Source organism: Sturnus vulgaris, chromosome 18, assembly GCF_052056855.1.
Source record: "Sturnus vulgaris isolate bStuVul1 chromosome 18, bStuVul1.hap1, whole genome shotgun sequence".
NCBI classification, from domain to species: domain Eukaryota; kingdom Metazoa; phylum Chordata; class Aves; order Passeriformes; family Sturnidae; genus Sturnus; species Sturnus vulgaris.
The window spans coordinates 2,466,423-2,483,124 of NC_142260.1; the positions used below are offsets into that span (position 1 = coordinate 2,466,423).

Sequence of the window (16,702 nt, forward strand, 5' to 3'; positions counted from 1 at the left end):
AATTCTGCTCTTAAATCGCACTTTGCATATCCATAATCTCTGCACTACATTTTATGTATACTTTACCCTTGGGTAAAAATTTGTGAGCATATAAATGCTTTCTCATATAATCTTGCTAAAGCACGCTCTTCCCTATAAATATTCATACCACTGCCAAAACATTTGCAAGCTTTCCCCAAAGGTGAAATATGTGTAATGTACTTTGCCTTCTGGGTATAAATATTATCCAATACATTTTGGTTAATATGAATACACTAATTATTCTTGTAACCCTTTTTAAAAGGGTCATCCTCATGATGTGAATTTTTTAAAAATGTAATTACAGTAATTGGATACTTAATCTAATTAAAATTGGCTTTATCTTTAATGGGAATTTTTCTAAAGAGGCAGGATGACAATTGACTTCCTGATAATCACTGTTTTCTTTCAGCTAGAAGATGCATTTAGTACAGTAGGAACCAGAGAACGTGGCCTCTTTACCACATGCCAGCCACCTTTAGGGCCAGTTAAACTACAATTTTATCCATTACCAGGCAAAACTTCCACTTTCCTTAGAAATGAAAGTTCTTCAGGCTGAATAGATTTCATTGTGGCTCAGGCAGAGATAATTTAGGGAGTGTTTATGGTGCTGATCATGATACAAGGAGTGCACAGGGGAAGGTGCCAGCTTCCCAAAAACTGCCTCTGCTCAGGTGTGCAGGCACAGTCATGTTCACTGAGCTCCCCTGTCTTTGGCAGGTGCACCTGGATGGACCCCAGGATGCTTGGGGTGGAAATTCTCACTGACATCAGCAGAACTCCAGACAATTTGCATGATCTCCTGGGTTTATAATTCAGATCAACATTTCTGATGGGCTCTCTTAAAGGCACTTTCCATGCAGAGTGACAAGCAGGACTGTCACTGTTCAAAAGGGGGAAATTATTTTGAGTCCACACTACATCTTTTGCTGTGGGAAGCCAAGGAGAACAAGCAGGGAGAAAGAGTGGAGAAGTGGATTCATGTTGCTGCCTTCAGATACCTGTGGCATAAACAGGAACTGGAAGTGAAACTTGAGTAAAAAACCGCTTGGTTTTGATTGAAAATATTCAAACATCCAGAAAATAAGGCATGGAAAAATGTAAAATTTGAATAAGGAAACGAACCCAGCACCTAGAAGCATGGGAGGCATGCTTGGAGGCGGGGGAAATCTTTCAGCACAGCCAGAACCACTGCTTAGTAGGTTGGTAGGATGGTCAATGCTAATTATCACAGGGTGGCTCAGGAAAGGCCAAGAAAGCAGACAAAAATCTACAATTCCATCTCCTTTCAGATGAAAGCTGCCATAGAAAGCTCTTTACTGCTAAAATGCTGTGGTCAGAAAGCAGCTGTTCCTGGGTAACTGAGTACTGGGGGCATTAAATAAAGGATCCTGCAAAATTCCTTGATGGGTGTCCTGGGGTACAATGCAAAAATGTGTATTCTATCACCATCTGTTAAAATGTGGGAGGGGTGGTGATCCTTATCTCTGTGGGAGATATCCTCTGCTGATGTGCCATCTGATAAGATGGGGGGATGATCATCGTTATCTATTCACAACCCATCCCTCCTCCAGAAGATATATTCTGTTAATGGGCCATTAAGTCCTATTGTGTGACTGATAAGATTACATCACCCCATTGGGAGATGCCCCAACCAGGGGCAGGAGCCAAGCCTTTCCTACCTAGATAAAAAACTGGGGTTTGGGACCCGAGGGCAGACCTTTCTACTGGATCCCAGAGGAAAGTCGGACCTTTTTCCACATCATTGCTGGATCTTCGGAGGAAAACTGCACCTTCTACAGGAGCACTGCTTCAACAGAACCACATCTGTCATCCAGGAGGACTGCAGCCACCATTTATACGGACTGCTACCAACACCCTGACTGACAGGGTGTCAGGTTGTATTTCTGACTGTGTTGGTGGTTGTTTCTTTTATATTATTGCATGTATTTTATTTTTTTTTTCTCTTTTCTCCTATTAAATTGTATTACTGACTTGGAGTCTCGCACTGGTTTTACTTTCAAACCAACACATTAATTGGCGCCCAACGTGGGGCACGAAGGGTACTGAGGAAAGTCAGTATTACAATTTTGTTTTCACCATGATTCTCAACATGCTTACATGGGTTTTATATCTTGCTCTCTATATTTTTCCACACATGGGGAACTATCTGCCAGCTGTAATGCTCCTGTGTAGACCAGGATATGGTATAAAAATTGCTTTACTGGCCTATTATGTCTACTGCATGATAACCTCTGAGGCAATGAACATAATCCGGAATATATACTCGACTTTGTTTGCTTGTCCTAGTCTAGGTTGCTACATCCGGGGTTTTAACAATCACACCCAGCCCTTGGGGGGAGGGGTAAAGGATGATTTTTTCCAATCTTTCCGGCCTGATACAGTAGTTTTTGGAAATGTTGAGTTCCCACTGGATGCTAAGGACAGCATAATATTGTTGTTAGTTCTGCTTTGTCTCCTCTGCACAGCCTTTACAGCCTACAACATGCTTAGAAACAGAACACTACATGGCGTATTGATGCGTATTCTTGAGGAAGAGGAAAAAAGAAACAAATCAACTTCGTCCACGACTGCACAGAATGTCACAAAGAGGAGAAGAACCAAACAAAAAGCAACAGTGCCCGTGTCTATGCAGACTGCCACAAAGGAGGAAAAAGCCAAAAGCAAAGCAACAGTGTCCGTGTCTACGCAGACTGCCACAGAGGAGGAAAAAGCCAAAAGCAAAGCAACAGTGTCCGTGTCTATGCAGTCTGCCACAGAGGAGAAAAAAGACAGAAGCACCATCAGCATCTCCACACAAACCATCACTGAGCCAGAACAGCCTAGACCAGTAGCAGTTGCGCCCGTTCAAAAGAAGAAATCAAAGAGCAAATCAGTTCGCATAGTGACTGACGAGGACGTGGCAGGACCTTCGCACCCAGCAGAAGTGACAGAGCCAGAAATCATCACTCGCTCTCTATCCCTGCGTGAGCTGCGTGACCTGCGGAGGGAATTCACCCGCCAGACAAATGAGTCCATCTTGACCTGGCTGCTCCGCATCTGGGACGCTGCAGCCAATGACACCATTCTGGATGGATGTGAGGCCAGGCAACTGGGATCTCTGTCCCGGGATGTGGTCATTGACCAGGGGATTGGGAGAACCCAAGAAACTCTCAGCCTCTGGCGGCGACTGCTGACAAGTGTGAAGGACAGATACCTTTGTAAAGAAGATCTTCAGGTGCACCAAGGAAAATGGAGCACAATAGAACAAGGTATCCGATGCCTGAGGGAATTGGCCGTGCTGGAGATCATTTTCTCAGAAGATGAGAGATTTCCTAAGAGCCCAGACTGTGTCCGGTGCACGTCACAGATGTGGTTGAGATTTGCACGACTTGGACCAGAGATGTATTCCCGTTACCTGGCAACGCTGCAGTGGAGGGAAGGTGAGGACATGGTAGGCGTCTTGGCCAATAAACTAAGGATTTATGAGGACACTGTCACAGCCCCATTTCGTACCCATGTCTCATCCGTGGAAACAAGGCTGGTGGAGCAAGTCCGAAGCCTGATTGAAGAGGGCCATCAGAAACTAAAAAAAGAACTTAAGGAAAACAACTACCAGATCTCTCCTGAACCAACAAGAGTTTCTGCCATTAGGAGCCGGCGTTCCTCAGGCAGGGAGAGAGGACACACTCCACGAGGTAACCTCTGGTTTTTCCTTCAGGAGCATGGAGAAGACATGAGGAAGTGGGATGGAAAACCCACCTCCTCCTTAGCAGCCCGGGTACGTGAGCTGAAAAGAGGGACACCTACCCCAAGAAGTTCATCTAGAGTCAATGCTGCTCCAGTCTCTCGTGTACAGAACTCCAGACAGTATCAGAATGATGATATGACTGATCCTCTTGAAGGAACCTCAAGAACCTATTTACAGGGAGAGAGCAACGTGTACCAGGATCAGGAATAGAGGAGCCCTGCCTCTAGCCAGGTAGAGGAGAGGGATAATCGGATCTATTGGACTGTGTGGATCCGATGGCCTGGCACATCCGACCCACAAAAACATAAGGCTTTGGTTGACACCGGCGCCCAGTGTACTCTGATGCCATCAAAGTATGTAGGAGAAGAATCCATCTCTATTTCTGGGGTAACAGGAGGATCCCAGCAGCTGACTGTAGTGGAGGCCGAAGTGAGTTTAACTGGGAACAGGTGGCAGAAACACCCCATCGTGACTGGCCCAGAGGCCCCATGCATCCTTGGCATAGACTATCTTAGAAATGGATACTTCAAAGACCCAAAAGGATATCGCTGGGCTTTCGGGATAGCTGCTGTAGAGACAGACGGCATTAGAAAACTGAGCACCTTGCCTGGTCTTGCAGATGACCCCTCTGCTGTGGGACTACTGAGAGTTGAAGGGCAACAGGTACCAATCGCCAGAACAACAGTACACCGCCGGCAATACCGTACTGACAAAGACTCAGTGATTCCCATCCATGAAATGATCCGTAAACTGGAGAGCCAAGGGGTGGTCAGCAAAACCCACTCACCCTTCAACAGCCCCATCTGGCCTGTGCGTAAATCTGAAGGAGAATGGAGACTGACCGTAGACTATCGTGCATTGAATGAGGTGACTCCACCGCTGAGCGCTGCTGTGCCAGACATGCTGGAACTGCAGTACGAGCTGGAGTCCAAGGCAGCAAAGTGGTATGCCACTATTGATATCGCCAATGCATTTTTCTCCATTCCTCTGGCAGCAGAATGCAGGCCTCAGTTTGCTTTCACCTGGAGGGGCGTGCAGTACACCTGGAATCGTCTGCCCCAGGGGTGGAAGCACAGTCCCACCATCTGTCATGGACTGATCCAGGCTGCACTGGAGAAGGGTGAGGCCCCCGAACATCTACAGTATATCGATGACATCATTGTATGGGGCAGCACAGCAGGGGAAGTCTTCGAGAAAGGAGAGAAGATTATCCAGATTCTGCTGAAAGCTGGTTTTGCCATTAAGCGAAGTAAAGTTAAGGGACCAGCTCAGGAAATTCAGTTTCTAGGAGTCAAGTGGCAAGATGGACGTCGTCAGATCCCAACAGAGGTAATTAATAAGATCACTGCTATGTCTCCACCTACCAACAAGAAGGAAACACAAGCCTTCCTAGGTGCCATAGGCTTTTGGAGGATGCACATTCCTGAGTACAGTCAGATCGTGAGCCCTCTTTACCTGGTTACCCGCAAGAAGAACGATTTCCACTGGGGCCCTGAGCAGCAGCAAGCCTTCGCCCAGATCAAGCAGGAGATTGCTCATGCAGTAGCCCTTGGCCCAGTCAGGACGGGACCAGATGTGAAGAACGTGCTCTACTCTGCAGCCGGGAACCATGGTTTGTCTTGGAGCCTGTGGCAGAAGGTGCCTGGTGAGACTCGGGGTCGACCACTGGGATTCTGGAGCAGAAGCTACAAAGGATCTGAAGCCAACTACACTCCCACAGAGAAGGAGATCTTGGCCGCCTATGAAGGAGTTCAAGCTGCCTCAGAGGTGATTGGCACAGAAACACAACTCCTCCTGGCACCCCGACTACCAGTGCTGGGCTGGATGTTCAAGGGAAAGGTGCCTTCCACACATCACGCCACTGACACCACATGGAGCAAGTGGATTGCCCTCATCACTCAGCGCGCCCGTATTGGGAATCCAAATCGCCCTGGGATTCTGGAAATAATTACAAACTGGCCTGAAGGTGAGACTTTTGGATTGTCTTCTGAAGAAGAAGAGGAGCAAGTGGCACGTGCTGAGGAAGCCCCACCATATAATGAGCTACCAGAGACTGAAAGACGATATGCCCTCTTCACTGATGGTTCCTGCCGAATTGTAGGCACTAACCGGAAATGGAAAGCTGCAGTATGGAGCCCCACACGACAAGTTGCACAAGCTACCGAGGGACAAGGTGGATCGAGTCAGGTCGCAGAGCTAAAAGCCATCCAGTTGGCTTTGGATATTGCTGAACGAGAGAAGTGGCCAAGGCTCTATCTCTACACTGACTCATGGATGGTAGCTAATGCTCTGTGGGGTTGGCTGGATCGCTGGAAAAAGGCCAACTGGCAACGCAGAGGGAAACCCATATGGGCAGCTGAGATTTGGCAGGACATTGCTGCCCGAATAGAGAAACTGACCATAAAGGTTCGACACGTGGATGCACATGTACCCAAAAGCCGGGCTAATGAAGAACATCACAACAACGAGCAGGTGGACCGAGCTGCCAAAGTGAAAGTATCACAGGTGGATCTAGACTGGCAGCACAAGGGAGAATCATTCCTAGCTCGTTGGGCCCATGATGCCTCTGGTCATCAGGGGAGAGATGCGACGTACCGATGGGCCCGTGACCGAGGGGTGGACCTTACCATGGACAGTATCTCACAGGTCATCCACGACTGCGAGACCTGTGCCGCAATCAAACAGGCCAAGCGGGTGAAGCCTCTGTGGTATGGTGGACGATGGTCAAAGTACAGGTATGGGGAAGCCTGGCAAATTGACTACATCACCCTTCCCCAAACCCGCCAGGGCAAACGCTACGTACTGACCATGGTGGAAGCAACCACAGGATGGTTAGAGACCTACCCTGTGCCTCATGCCACTGCCCGGAACACCATCTTGGGCCTAGAAAAACAAGTCCTTTGGAGGCATGGTACCCCTGAGAGAATTGAATCAGACAACGGAACCCATTTCAAGAACGGCCTTATCAACACGTGGGCCAAAGAACATGGCATTGAATGGATATATCATATTCCTTACCATGCGCCAGCTGCCGGGAAAGTTGAACGGTGTAATGGACTCCTTAAGACTACTTTGAAAGCACTTGGTGGTGGAACCTTCAGAAATTGGGAAATGAACTTGGCCAAAGCCACCTGGATGGTTAACACCCGAGGGTCCATCAATCGAGCCGGTCCTGCCCACTCTGAACCCCTACACACAGTGGATGGGGACAAGGTCCCAGTGGTACACATGAAAGGTATTTTAGGAAAGACTGTTTGGATTAATCCCACCACAGGCAAAGGCAAACCAATCCGTGGGATTGTTTTTGCTCAAGGACCTGGTTGCACTTGGTGGGTAATGCAGAAAGATGGGGAAACCCGTTGTGTACCGCAAAGAGACCTAATTTTTAGTGAGAACTGTATGTAAGGTTTCATTTTGTATTATATATCTGTAAGAGGGTATTGGTTTGGGTGTGATGTAGATGGTAATAGAATAAGGGGTGGATTATGTCCTGGGGTACAATGCAAAAATGTGTATTCTATCACCATCTGTTAAAATGTGGGAGGGGTGGTGATCCTTATCTCTGTGGGAGATATCCTCTGCTGATGTGCCATCTGATAAGATGGGGGGATGATCATCGTTATCTATTCACAACCCATCCCTCCTCCAGAAGATATATTCTGTTAATGGGCCATTAAGTCCTATTGTGTGACTGATAAGATTACATCACCCCATTGGGAGATGCCCCAACCAGGGGCAGGAGCCAAGCCTTTCCTACCTAGATAAAAAACTGGGGTTTGGGACCCGAGGGCAGACCTTTCTACTGGATCCCAGAGGAAAGTCGGACCTTTTTCCACATCATTGCTGGATCTTCGTAGGAAAACTGCACCTTCTACAGGAGCACTGCTTCAACAGAACCACATCTGTCATCCAGGAGGACTGCAGCCACCATTTATACGGACTGCTACCAACACCCTGACTGACAGGGTGTCAGGTTGTATTTCTGACTGTGTTGGTGGTTGTTTCTTTTATATTATTGCATGTATTTTATTTTTTTTTTCTCTTTTCTCCTATTAAATTGTATTACTGACTTGGAGTCTCGCACTGGTTTTACTTTCAAACCAACACAATGGGCAACCCATTTTGTATTTAATGCTTTGTAAAGAAACTCCAAACTGCTGGAGCACTTGGTCATTCCCACCATCTCCTGTAGCCCACAATGCTCCACACACCACATCCATTCTCATTTCTCAGCAAAATCCTCTGATAACACAGAGCCATGCAGCCATTTCTACCCCAAAACCAGGCATCTCAGTAACACCCAAAGCCTCAAATTTAAAAGCTTGGTGGCTTTTGTACTTAACCTCTCTCTTGCTCTTGAAAAGTTTCTTTCAAGGTGAAAAATTTGGAAGCACAATTTCAGTTTTTCCAGGAGATGGCAGTGCCACTACAGAAAAGAGCTGAGTGGTTGAGCTGCTAAGGTGACTGCTCTGTAATTTGCCAGTTTAAAACTCATATGTAACAAGTTTTGATTTTTTTTTTTAAATAGATGATCAGATAATTATACTTCAATGACTGTCAAAAGCAATAATGATAGCACTCATTACAAGTTTAAAGTGTGTCTGAATTCCCAAAGGCTCACAACAAGTATTAATTCATCTGAATGGAAACAGGAGACATAATTGGGCAGTAACTCATTTCTATCACATATAGTATATGCTATAATTAATTCTCACCTCACGTTTTCCCTCTGGATGTTGAACTTCCCTCCTAACACCATCTCCTCTGACTGGGGCAGGTGCAGGTGTGGCAGGAGTTGCAGCAGCAGGCAAGCAGGGAGCAAACTCTGGGTTCAGTCTGAGGAAATGCCACAGCACATCTGGCAGCACCTGGCAAATCTGAAGTATAAAGCAGGTGAATAAATGTATTGAAAATTAATAAGGAACAGAGCACTGCACCAGATGCAGTGGTATGCTAAGTACATTGCTAAATAGATTGCAATATGCTAACTAGACTGTCTAAAATATATTCTTGCTTTCATGAACTCTGTGAGCTGATGCCTTTAATTTTCGGGTTGAGCTTGATTTCTGATTATTTTTGTCACATCATATTTCAAGGATTTTGTATTATGATTACATGTGATTTACTAAAAATAACAGATCAATGAAAAGATGCAGAACTTACTGTGCTTCTCTTTCCATTCACTTATTATATTTTCATAAGTCTTTCATTACAAAAAAAAAAAGGCCTCTATTCACACTAGAAAGGCTACCTACCAGTTCAGTGAGAAGAAGGCAAGCAAAGAGTTATTCTACACCCTGCTAACATATTCATATAAAACTCATCCAATTTTGTTAAGACCTTTTGTGGAGAATCAAAAGTTAGCTAAGATTGTATTGTAATTCCTCTTCCTGACCTGAAAGTCACACAGCTGGATTCAAGTAGGCCAGAAATATGTGCTTTATAGAAGCCCCTTGTGGTTGGGGCTGGTTTTGAAGCTCTGAAAGTTTATGCTGCTGACCCTGCCCCCCTGTACCAACGACCGAGTCTCCAGTAGGACCTCATGGCACAAGACAATTTGTCACAACTGTCAAATAGCTGGCAGAAGGAAAGATCTACCTTGTTTCATCCATGCCAGCCCCTACGTTTCCCTTGTAACAGGGCAAGAGTTGCACACTGCTCATTAGACCCGAGAGATTCCTGTTCTGTGGGACACATCAAAATCTAAATACCCTGGAGGAGAATAATTTGCTGCTTGATCCAACGGCACCTTTTGAAGTCGGTGTAAAAATGTTCATTAGCGTCAATGAGATTCAGATTAGATCCTTGTTTCATAGTCAGCAGTAATAGAACATAATTGGCTGCTCAACATCACATTTTGCAAATCATAGGAATTTGTGGAAAGCCATGTCAACAGCAGGCTCATTTGTTAGAGCAGCAGCAGCACCTCCAAACCTTTTTACAGCCTGACAGGCACAACTGTCCTAACATCTGCACCCCTCCTAGGTGGTGCTGAGCTCGGTCCCAAACTGTGGGTGCTGGTAGGAAGGAGTGATAATTTGCCATAATGGACATAACTAAGACACAAGAAGGAAATTAAGGCACGGCACAGTAACATTTTATAGGTGTTAATTTTAGCTCTCGTTGTTAATGATGATGGTGAAGTAACTGGTAATGGTACTCTGCTTTACATACAGGATAAAAACATCAGGAAATTAATGTACATTGCAGCTAATCTCTCCATTGTTTATCTCTTTTAATTTACTGCTTAGTCTTTACAAAAAAAAAAACAAACACCCTACATAAATAAGGTATTTAAATAATAATTTTTCAAATATAACATTCCACTTATTAAACTGTGCATCAGATCAGTAGGACAGGGTGACACTTAGAGCTAATCAACAGGAGCTCAGGTCCTATGGCTGATAACTCTCATGTGAGGGGAAAGGAAATTATCACTTACCCTGATTTGTGACTAAGCAGTGCTTCCACCAGCCTCATGAAGATCATGGCATGACTCTGCACTGGTGGCTAGGAGGATGGCTGGGCATGAAAACTGCACTTGGGTAGAGCCACCTGGATTTATATCCACTCAGGACTTAATTCAGCACTTGAATGAAATGTCATTTGGTACAAGCAATGCCAGCACAGGTGTCCCAGACTGTTATTCAGAGGTGTTGCTCTGTACATGTGAACAGTGAGCACCAAACAGGCCAGGTCATTGTGGAGTGTGGGACACCAAAGCCAGCACAAAGAGCACAGCAGGTTCCTGTCACGTATGAGAAACAGCCAGATGTCAGGGACAGAACATCTCCCATGCACACACCTGATAGCCTGCAAATGTCTGGAAAACTCCAACCAGACCCTGGAACAACACAGCCCCCAAAAAAACTGATAGAGCTGGAAGCAAACTAGATGAATAAGACTGAGAGTGTGCTCATAGTCACCCGTTGTCACCAAGGTAATTTTCACAAGTAAAGCCCTACACCTCTGAGTAGGCACATGCACCTCCCACACAGCTGAAGTGCAGCTTGCTCTGGGATGTGATTCAATGCCATCCTTCTCACTGCAGGAATACGTGTGCAGCTCCATGCAGCACATCCATCCCTCTGCAGCCCCAGGTAGGGTTAGTCACCAAAGGACAGCAGATCAAAGAGCAGAACATTAGCCAGGGTGTCAGGGGACTTGTTATTTCTGGGACAGTAACTCTCCAAGTGTCTTTACTGAAGTCATTCAACCTCTCTTGTCTTTCATTTCTGCTTGGTTGGAATCTTCCAATTGCTACCAGGGCTTCAGCTGTAGAGTCCCCATTTTATATGTTTAAAGCTCAGTTGAAGCCTCTGGGCACACCACTATTGCTGCTACTGACAAATGGCTCCCACAAGTGAGGAAAAGAAGAATGCCACGAGTAATGGCTTGTTTTAGAAAGTGCCATTCTCAGAAACTGAAGAGACACCCTCAAAGAGAGGCACCGGGATGAAGGAAGATTCAAGGGCTTGGCAAAGAGGGTAGAAGTGATAGCTTGGGATTTTTCAGTGATTGGCTGAGAAAACATTCAAGTTTAAATAATCTCTGGATGTGCAGCTGTAGGGACAGTTAATCCAGAGTTCCCATTAAAAATCTCTCAAGAGATCTTGCAAGATTAAATAATATTAGCCCAAAGGCCCAGATTCTGTCTGCAACTCAGGCATCATCCCCTGAAATGAAAAAACCCCTGAAGAGCACAAGATCAGCCCAGCCACACGGGCTGGCACTCACCCCATGTGTGTCTCCCTGCCTGGCCCCTCACCAGCCCCTCTTGCCTCTCCTCCCTGCTCCCTCCAGCTCTCCCTCTCACAGCCCACTCTGGAGCTCGTGGCTCTGCTCACACACACATTACACACTGGAAAACGCCTGGAGAAAAGGCAGTTGTGGTTGATCCCACGAGGAGCAAGGCTGGATGTGCCTGCTACAATCTGCTATTGAAAATCTGGATGGCCAGGCAGCTGTCCTTGGGGTAGGGATGGCTGTGAGGACTGTTTGGCTGCTACTCTTGGCTCACACAGCAGTGACAAATGATGACAGCCTGAAAAAAAATATAAAGGAAAAAAAAGGAAAGAAAGTGAAAAAATCCCAGGGTTATTAGTGGGTATGAGCTGAGGGTACAGGTTTGCCTTACTTTCCCCCATGACATCCTTAGGCTGTGCAGCAGATCATCACATTGTGCCACAGCTACAGCAACAAGGCTCTTCTCCTGATGGCAGACACATCTCTGGTGGCACTGCTGCTGATCTGGGGGCCACAGCTCTGCAGCGTGCCCAGCTCATCTAACACACTGGCCAAAATTTTTATGCCAGTCGTTACTGCTTGCATTTGGCAAACCCTGGCATTGCCAAGTGCCTGCACCTGCAAATAATTCCCTGGGAGTTGCTGGTGCAGCTTGGAGCTCAGCAGCCTCTCTGCTGGTCCATTAACTCTGGGAGATGTTTATTATGAAGCAAGAACTTAGTCAACCAAATCTCACAACAAATAGAAAACATAAGAAAAATATTAGGTCAGCACTTGGTAAAAGAGAAAAGAATGTGCTGTTAACCAGGGTAGGTCTCAGTGCTGTTTAATTCACGTAAGAAGCAGTTGCAGGAGGAGACCTGAGTGCACAGCTACAAGGCACTGCTTTAAGCAGACTTTTCCTCTCTGCTCTGTGAGAATACTTCTGTGGGAGTTGCTCACCTGTGCTTCAGTGGTTGGAAATGCAAAGCTAGATCTCTTAAACCTTACCAAAACCCCGTGGGATTCGTGAGTCCTGAGTGTCTGAGGACATTCAGGCGCCTCGGTGTGTCTGGCTGGCAGGTTGGGGTGTGGGATGCAGTGCCAGATCCATCCTGCTGCACTGCTGCACAGTCCAAGATGTGGTGCAGCCTCTGCAGGAGTGCATCCATACACATCCATCTTCAGTAAGGGACAGTTTATAGATCCAAGCAGAGGATAATGGGAGGACGGCAATTTAAATCAAAGTAGTTAATTGCACGTAAGGATTCCTACCATCCTCTTGGTTTCCTAATTGCTAATATACTTAACACTGATTTTATCAATAGTCCATGAGATATAAAATTACTTCATATCAGCTCATTAGTTAATTAATTATAGGAAGGACACACGCATCAAAGCCAACCATAGACTGAGGACCCAAAATTCTCCTTGAGCACAAGGAGCAGCTCTAGTGCAGTGGTGCCAATTCCCAATCTCTGTGTGTTTTCCCAGATACTTATTCACAGCAATGCAATTTTGCAAAGGACAGGTAAGGAGGAGATGTGGCCACCATGCCAGGATCAGCCTGTCATTTCAGCTTTTTGAGACTTTATCTTCAGGGAAAAAGGAGTTCCTGGGTAAACCGCAGGTCAGAGTTGCAGCCAGCAGATCAATGGCTTAGAGAAAGCACAGAATTAAAATTTTTATATATATATACACATACCATTACAATTTTTCATTTTTTGAACCTCCTCCAAATAGCTGAATGAGTGTGCTAAGAAATGGGATATAAAGTTAATTTTTCTATGAGAGTATCTAACTACAACAACAGAGAAAAATATTAGTTATAATAAGACAAGCACTCAAAACTTATTCAGTGACTGCCTTCTCTATTGCTGGCTTTGGTGAGAGTAAAATATTGTATATTTTTCCTACATTACACAAGAACTGGGTGAACTTAATGTTTCTGATTGCCCAACCCAACAAACAAAGTCGTTTCAAGCCACCACATTTTACTTCTAAAATAAGTCTAGAAAGGGACAGGCAGCCATGAAACTGATGTGCAACAACCCTCTAAGTGATGGTCTGTCCATAACCTGGAGGTCAGCCCATTCTTTTATGAGTAAGGACAGACAGGATTGTTCAGTAATTTGTGGGGTTTTGCCTTTTTCTTTCCTGGTCAAAGTGGAGCAGGAAATGGAGAAAGGCTCCTGCTCCAGTGAAGAGTTTTTATCACAAAGCAATCTTTTCTTTTATCGTCCAGTAAGTCAAAATTTGATTAATTTTCTATTAATTGACAGAGCAAAAGGATCACACTTTTCCCCCAACACTGGCAAATGAATGGTTTCAGTGTCCTCATCCAGGGCCTCTCCCTTTTATGGGGCTGGAGACTCCTCTGCCTCTCTGAGTCTTCCTCCCTTCAGCTTCTGCATGTGATATATTTGTATGTAACCAAAATGTGAGCAGCCAACTAAAGTGAACAATATGAATTTTAGATTTGCAGCCTTTCAATTTAGTATTTACAGAGAAACTCAAACTCCTGTGTTTGCTTCATGCTGATTATCCTTCTGGGGATTAAAAAAAAAAAAGGCTTCCATTTTCCTCTTACCCTAATTTCCCCACTGCTTCTATGCAAACAGTCTATAAACCTCCTTACAGGATTTTTTTCCTTCTGTTGAAGACCAAAGTGAGGACTTTTCTGCAGCCACAGATTCTTTATGAGTGCCTGGTTTGTCCCATTTCTCACCCCAGCCTACAGTTACCCCTCTGGTTCCATGTGCTGATTTATTGCTAAAGACTGTATTTTCCATGAGGGGACAAGAAAGGAGGGAGTACCAAACAAACTCCAGTGGCTGCATTCAAAGTGTAATGCTTCTTATCACAAATAATTTAAAAAATGCAAGAACCCCAATTTGCAGCTAGGAGGCCCACTTGAGGGATCAGTTAAAATTTACTCCTTTATACGCATGCCAACTTTGACTTCAAAAAGACTTTATTCCCAAGGATAAACAACCCAATATTTGTGTAATATAATTAAGTGAAGGCATCTTTAAATGTCATACCAGCTTGTGCCATGCTTTAAATTGTTATGCATCAACAGAATTTAACGAGATGGCCAAGGATCCTGCTTCCTGCGTGAATGAGATAAGCCACAAATACTGTATAGCTCTTTAATAGATTGCCAAAATAAAGCATTTTGTATGCAAATTATTCATGGAGTGGCAAAGCTAATATAGTGCCAAAATTACGCCCACTGGTCCCCTGCAATTAGTAGTTAAGTTGAAGTATCTTCAAACTGCAGAATTTCTTTCAGTGTCTCCCAATACTTGAAACATCTTTTCATTTATGAAAATAGGAAATAACAGCTTTTATTTTCTCTTTAAGATTTAGGGGATGTGTGCTATAGCAGAGAAGTGGCAAGAGGGATCTAATCAGAATAATTGCACATAGGCTACCCAGGAAATAAATATGAAAGTCCAATGACTTGGAAGAAAGTTGAAGGAGAAAGGAAAAAATTTGATTTCCCCCTCCCCAGCCCATACCCCTGAAATAAAGTCTGTGAGCACTGTGAAGTGGGTCTCAAAAAGCTAAGTGGAAAAACCACAGCAAGACTGAAGAGAAATTACAAGCATTTGCCAACAGCTGGGAAGGGATTTTGGTGTGCCCCCAGGTACAGCACCTTCCCATCTCCTCCTGTTCAAAAAAACCACCTGAATTCTCCTGGCAGCACCAAGGGAAAACATCCTTGGGGTACACCAGGCATAAGAGCTGCCACCAGGAAAGGCCAACACCCCTAAACCATTTAAGCTATAGCTGCACTGGCAAGAAATCACCTGAAATGTTCTTTTCCAGCAGATTCAGGGATAAGCCATCCATAACCAGGAGTTTCTAGTTTCAGGTTAAGTACACAAATAACCAACAGCCACATCACCTGGGAAATACTTGCAAAACTCTCAATTCTCTGTGAGGTAATAATGTTCTGCCTTGAATATTGGTTACAGGAATCCTTTGTCAGATACAGAAAGAAAGAAAGAAACAGGATTTCCCAGTCTCCACATTTCCAGTGAAAAATCTCTTTCCCTCATTTTCTGCTCTCTAAGACAAACGTGGGGCTGCTGAGGGAGCTGTGGCAGGGGAGGAAAGCAGCATTGCTCCTTGATGGACACGTTTTTTGGAGAAACTTAAACTGCAAAGTGTCCAGGCTCCATTTACCCTCCTTGGTCACTTGCAGCAGCGTGTGGAGATGCTGCTCAGTGAAGAAGTGGAGGGGCAGGTAGGTCCTGTAGGTCAAGTCCCCATTCTGTAGAGGCAACTCCAGCTGTATTTTCCATTTACAACCTAATCATCAGAGTAGTGTGGTACATGCCAGGGGCCTGGGATGGTGATTTAAGGAGCCTGTGTCAAACTGCTTGGACCTAGATGGCCTCTCCAGGCTAACCTGCAGGATTTACTGCCAGCTAAACAACAAATGTAATTTCACCCACAAAATGTTCTGTGAAGTGTTGGGGAATACCATAAACAACAGTATTCAGTCCAGTGAACTCCAAAAGCTGTAATCTACAGCATGCTCTTAACCTGGGGGGCAGTGGGGAGACCCAAAGCCACCAGACCCACTTCCATATTTTGATACTGAGAGGGAAAGGACAGCAGGCTTTACAGCAGAAAACTGCAGTTCTTCAGAAAAATAAATAAAAGCAGCCACCACTCATAACATAGATCTTGCACGTTGTCATTCTTTAGAGCGAGGCAGGTTTAAATGTGTGCTTTTTTACAGCGATGTGAGTTTTAATGCGTGCCCTGCTGAGGGGAGCGTTCCCACAGCATCTCTGCTGGGTGAGATTTGGCAGAAGGCACGGGGACCACACTGCCCCAGCACTTCCGTGCCTGCCTGGCCAGCAGCAGCCCCTGTGCCATGGGCAGCACTTGCCAGATGCTATTGGTCAGGGTCCCACACTGACAACTTGTCATCCACTCCGCCAGCAAAAAAAAAAATTAAAAAAAAAAAATATATTGAAAAAAACCCCCAACCAATGAAAATCAATCTTCTGATGCTCCGCTGCCTTAAATACCACTAGAGCAAACAAACAGCCCTAAACAATACAGCAGAAGCCATATATCAATTACCCTAAATGCTGAAGCATTTTTCCTTCACAGGCTGCATCATCCGCCGGTGGTACCCGCGCTGCGCCGCGCTGATAATGCCGCCGCATTGTTCCCCCGTGTCTG

General features: G+C 45.2%; 1 long non-coding RNA gene across 1 annotated transcript; it reads right to left on the bottom strand.

The window, feature by feature from the left end:
- Nucleotides 1-8,331: 8,331 nt before the first annotated feature.
- Nucleotides 8,332-12,272, bottom strand: LOC148221686 (uncharacterized). The gene is made up of 3 exons (XR_015807570.1): nucleotides 11,632-12,272; nucleotides 10,212-10,517; nucleotides 8,332-8,646 (listed from the first exon to the last, which is right to left on the bottom strand). It is a non-coding gene; the product is annotated as an uncharacterized LOC148221686 (long non-coding RNA).
- Nucleotides 12,273-16,702: the final 4,430 nt, after the last annotated feature.